The sequence below is a fragment of the Conger conger genome, chromosome 7, assembly GCF_963514075.1.
Source record: "Conger conger chromosome 7, fConCon1.1, whole genome shotgun sequence".
NCBI lineage: Eukaryota > Metazoa > Chordata > Actinopteri > Anguilliformes > Congridae > Conger > Conger conger.
In genome coordinates, this window is record NC_083766.1 from 38,876,769 (window position 1) to 38,882,768 (window position 6,000).

The 6,000-nt window shown below is 39.9% G+C and overlaps 1 long non-coding RNA gene across 1 annotated transcript; it reads right to left on the minus strand.

The window, feature by feature from the left end:
- Nucleotides 1-1,064: 1,064 nt before the first annotated feature.
- On the minus strand, nt 1,065-5,772 carry LOC133132315 (uncharacterized). Its single transcript, XR_009709118.1, has 3 exons — nt 5,761-5,772; nt 2,688-2,809; nt 1,065-1,398 (listed from the first exon to the last, which is right to left on the minus strand). It is a non-coding gene; the product is annotated as an uncharacterized LOC133132315 (long non-coding RNA).
- Between the last annotated feature and the right edge of the window lie 228 nt (nt 5,773-6,000).

Below are 6,000 nucleotides of genomic sequence, written 5' to 3' on the forward strand. Positions count from 1 at the left end.
ACTTTAATATGCAAGTGGTCTTTCCTGAAAACAGTTTGATTTAAATGTTTTATTGATTTTAAAATCAAAGTGCCAGGTAGAGAATACAATTACAATTCTGGAGGATTTTGCAATCCCATAATTACAAATTCCTACATTAAAAAGTCACACAGTCAATGGTGTATATTTACCTGGCCTGGTGTTCTTCAATAGGTAAGTGGTCTTTCCTGAAAACAGTTTGATTTAAATGTTTTATTGATTTAAAAAAAAAGTGCCAGGTAGACAATACAATTACAATTACAGTTTGCAATTCCATAATTCCAAATTCCTACAGTAAACATTCACAAGGTGAATATCATGTATACATGGTATGGTGCTCTTCAAGTTGTACGTATTCATTTTTTATTGATTTTTGAAAAGTGCCATGTATCGAATACATCTACCATTTTGGAGGACTTTGCAATCCCATAATTCCACAAGTCATGGAAAAAATGGTGTCTATATTTGGCATGGTGTTCTTCAAGATGCAAGTGATCTTTCCTGAGAACAATTTGATTAAAATTTTGTATTGATTGCACAATAAATCGCATGTATACCTGGCATGGTGCTCTTCAATGTTTACCTGGTATTTCCTGAAAACAGTATGAAGAATGTTTTTTATAGATTTTTGAAAAGGGTCATGTATTTAATGCAATTACCATCTTGGAGGATTTGAAAACAGTTTGAAGTTAATTTTTACACATTTTTGAAGAGCATTGAAGAGGACCATGCCAGGTATACATGTAATTGATTATGCAACTATTTACTGTACGAATATGGAATGAAATTACCCCAAACAATTTGATTTCATTTTTTAATAGATTTTTAAATAGTAAAAATTACTAAAAATGTATTGAATACAATTGCCAATAATTCCAAATTCCAACAGTAAAAATTCATATGATCAATGTCATGTATATATAATGGTTAGTGATCTTCAAGAATAGCATGGTTTTTCCTGAAAACGGTTAGATTTAGGCTTTCCATTGTAAAAGAGGTATTAGAATTCATTTTATTTTCCCACAACTTCTGGACCAAAACAATTAGTCGTTTCCTAAACTACTAACCATAATTACATTTATCACTGAAAACTGATTAGGTTTTCTTTGGTTGTTAAATCAGCTTGGGTTTTTACATTGAAGTCAATGGGCAGATAGCCCTTTTGCCCTCAGCAGACATTCTTCTGGGTGCTTCACTGCCTGAACCCTCCAGTTTCTAGGTAGGGTCAATGCTGTCAAGGCTACTGCTCTTCTACTTCAGCGCTGTTTATTGGAGGTTTGATTACCATCTTTGGTGCATTACCGCCACCTACTGGGCTGGAGTGTGATCAGCTCCGTTGTCAGCCCGGCTGCAGCCAGACCCTTCTCTCCACATTCTGCCCTGAGCCAACAGCAGAATAAATTGCTTGTTAAATGTGTGACTGTCTATCTGGGTCATTCTTTGATTTGTGTTGCAAACCATGTCCAAGCAATTTCACAATACATGAAAAGATACTGTCAGATAATTGATGGATTTGTTTTTATTAACCTCTTTTAAGAAATATATGTATATATAGTAGATTTTTGGGTCACCACATCTTGAAAAACTGTGTCCGAAGCCTTACTTTTGCAATATGAAGAGAATTTAACCACATTTAACCAAATAAAATACAAACACTGAAAATATTGATCACACATTATCTAGAGTAGTGTGAAAAAAGATAATAAAATATTTTATTAAAAATTGTTAGAAGATTTGATGTCTGTGGTGTTAGCAAGCAGATAATATCTATTTAAAAATAAGTAGGAAGAACTTCTAAACTACTTCCTATTTGAAATGATTGTACAAAGAAGCATGAATTCTGACAGGTTTAACCTACCAGGCTGTACTGCTACACCCAATGTGAAACCTATCCTATATTAGTTTTCACAGCCAGCTAACCTGCCCCTTGCAACATATCTTCCAAGGAACAGATCAGTGTTGTAGATGGACGGGATTTAATCACAAAGAAGAGTGAAACTGAAAATAACATATGGAAAAGCATACATCAGTATACTCAATACTCAAGCTAGTTACAGTTAGGATAATTAATCCTCTATTTTGTAGGAAACTCAATGCAAGTATATTGAGTTTGTAAGTATGGAAGTAGATACATTGTATTTACACTGATCAGCATCTCTAGTATCAAAAGTATTGCCTGAATTCCAACATTACAATCTGCTGTCATACACGCTACCTAAGTTATACAAACTGTAGCAAATATGTTAAAATACTTAATGGACCAGGTAAGATCTTTGTGTTAAAACATTGAGACAAGACCATTGCAAATCACTTCCTCTCATTGAAAAAATGCTCAATGACATGTTGATAGTCCTTCAATTTGGGTTTCAAAATAAGCAGTTGATGGATCGACACTACCAAAACATTGTATAGCTGTGCAATAATTCAAGCTCATTGGTTGAAAATGGGTTCTAATTGCCCTTGGTGAAGTCTCTAGGGGGAGGTGTGGCAACACCAAACTTCTGGGTGTTGAGGGAGTCAGGATCAAAGGCGCTTCTGGGTCAGAGACAGGCACTAGCAGTCTTGCATTAATAATAGCTTTGACTTCGGCCATTAATGTTGTCAGAACCTCATGAGACAGCTTAGAGTGTCTTGTAAGAGCGTTGTGTTGAGGATGCACCGCGCAATACCTATCATGCACTCCCACGTGCCGCCCATGTGAGATGAGTGGGGAGGGCTGAACACCCAAGATCTCGGTTCGGATAGGTAGTCTTCCACACTCGTCTCACCAGGACTCAGAGGATCCAGTTCCCTGGATGCATCAACAAAGTTTGTCCCACAGTCAGACCTCAACTGCTTAGCAGGACCTCTGATAGTGAAGAATGAAGTGTATTGATGAAGCTAGAGGAGCTCAGTTTCAATAACCTCGATATGAACAGCTGTTTACGTGGACATGCACGTAAACAGAAACTCTAACTGTTGGTTTGCCCACCTTTAGTATGGCAGGCAGTGACCTCTCATGGTCCGAATACATCAAGGCCAACATATGAAAATGGAGGATCAGTCTGTAAGCCCGCAGCAGGCAAGTCTGCCATGATTTGTTGCTCCGTTCTGCCTCGTAGCTGTCAGCAGCATCACCACATAGTAACCACCTCACAACACCCAAAAACCAACAAGTTACTACCTAGAAACACCTTCGCAACAACCAAGCAACACGCTAGCAAGACCTTAGCAACACCATAGCAACCACATAACACATCATAGTAACCACCTAGTGTTATGAATCCCTCTGTGCTGGGAAATGTATAGATAAAATTAAGGTGCTGGCCGAAACCGTAATGCTCCTAATTAGACTTAATGTACCGAGAGATTCCTAACCTACGGTGTGCGCTGTGGGCCTAATGGAAAAAGGAAAAAACCAAAAGGGCACGGGATACATCCACTGTTTCCACACGTGACTCACCTCTGTTAGAAGACGGCCCCCTTATTCTTACCAGGGCCTGCCCAATCGTCCCGCCCAATCGTCCTGCCTTCTTCGGTGGTGTGCCCTCCTCATGCTTTCCTTTTCCTATTTGCAACACCAGCAACACCCTAACAACCACCTAGCAACACCTTAGCAACCACCTAGCAACACCATAGCAACCACCTAGCAACACCATAGCAACCACCTAACATACCACAGTAACCACCGAGCAACACACTAGCAACCCCACAACTTAGCAACCACTGAGTAACACTTTAGCAACCGTCTTGCCACCAACTAACATTAGCAACCACCAAGCAACACTCACAACCGCCTAGCAACACCTTAAGAACCAGCTAACAACACCTTAGCAACCGCCAAGCAACACCAAAGCAACCAACTAGCAACACTAGCAACACCGTAGCAACATCCAAGCAACTGTCTAGCAACACCCTTGCAACCACCTAGCGACACCGTAGCAATGACTTTCCAACACCCTAACAACCACCTTGCAAAACATTTTACGATGTCTGTATGTAGTTTAGTACAGCACTTCATGTGTATTTTACTAGTTATGGATGTGATGCTTTAACTTGTGGAAGAACCTATGCACTTGTAAGCAACCACCTATCAACACCCAAGTAACACACAAGCAATGACCTAGCAACATCTTAGGAACTACCTAGCAAAACCCTTGCAACCCCTTAGCGACAACCTAGCAATCACCTAGCAATACCCTTACAACCCCTTGCAACCACCTAGCAACCACCAATTAGCACATTAGTAACCACCTAGCAACACCTCAGCAACCACCAAGTGACACCCTTCCAACAAACTAGCAATACCCAACAATGACTTAGCAACCACCTTCGCAACCACCTAGCAACATCTTAGCAACCACCTAGCAACACATTAGCAACTATCTAGCAATACCCTAGCAACCACCTAGCAGCACCCTAGCTACACATTAGTAACCACCTAGCGACACCCTAGAAACCACCAAGCAACCACCAAGAAACCACCTAGCAAACCTTAGCAACTACCTAGAAACCACCTAACACACCATACTAACAACCTAACAACACACTAGCAACCACCTATCAACACCTTAGCAACCACCTAGCAACACCCGTGTAACCACTTAGCAACAACCTAGCAACCGCCTAGTAACACCTTAGCAACCACCTAGAAATTCCCTAGCAACCACCTGGCAACACCATAGCAACCATCTAGTAACACATTAGCAACGACCTCACCCTAGCACCCTAGTTAACCGAAATTGATAACCAATAACCAATACTTTTTTTCAGAAGGAGAAATTGTAAGCTCAGTTTAAAATAAATGCACGTTCATCACCAGGGGCATTATGAGACTTCTATTTGGCTTCAAATCAATCAGCAACACAAATTGCCATGTTTGGGTTCCTTGTTGTCCAACAGTTTACCAATAGTTGAGTGTGTTGCTCTGCATACTGTATACACTTGAAGAATGTGCTAAGAATGAATCTGCAATCATCCTCTAAACCGTGATTTTGAATACATGTTTAAATAAAGAACAATTTAATACTAGCCAAAAATAAATAAAAATAAAAATACTGGTCCTCCTGTATATATACTATACCCATGCTCTGCTAGGAATGCTACCAATATTCTTTGTATTTTTGGTCAGTAGGAGAGGCCAGGAGGCAGTATGGGCCAGTACACATTCCTGAAGTATAACTAGGAGTAACTGCTAGACGTGTCATGTTATTACAGTCCTGAAAAATGCAGTCAGCCAGGCTGTAAATCAGCGATCAGAGGGACTGTTATTATCCCTGAGTGAAAATGAACAGGGTTTAATTGCACCACACTGGTAGGGGTAACGCTCATTTAGTGGACTAGAAATAAAGGAAAAGGATATACTGTACTTGTTATAAGGGACCTTTGGTAAGCCTTGCTTTATTTCCTTGTTATAATTGTCACGGTCAGGTCTAGAACCCCGGTCTCTGGTGTGCTAGTCAGATGCCAATCCCCTAGACCACCTAGCACTGAGGATGACTTAATTGCGGATTACTGCAAGTGTAGTCCAATTATTTATTTGAACAAAAATATAAAGTTCCAAAAGCACAGAAGATTTACAAACAAAAACAGAGGATTTTCCAAAATTCCATAAAGCCAAAAAACAACGAAGAACTTCCAAAAAGGGTAAACTAAAAATACTCCAAAACACAAAGGGCAATCCAGTCTCATAGCATATAAACAATCCAGGGTCAAAAACAGAATATCCAAACAAGGTACAGGGTATCAGACAGGGTTACTCACGGAGGGTTAAAGTGAAGACTCAACAAAGACCAAGTGAAAAGGACCGGGCTATATACAGGAGACAGTGGGAAACACTAATCACAAGACTAACAACAGGTGCATACAACAAGACAATTAAGCAGTGAGACAAAATCAATTTAGTGACACCTAGTGGCTAGCAACACAAAGTACAACACTGTGACAATAATTGTGTTATTTGCAGCTCACATGTCCATAATTGGGAGTGACATGCGTATCTCA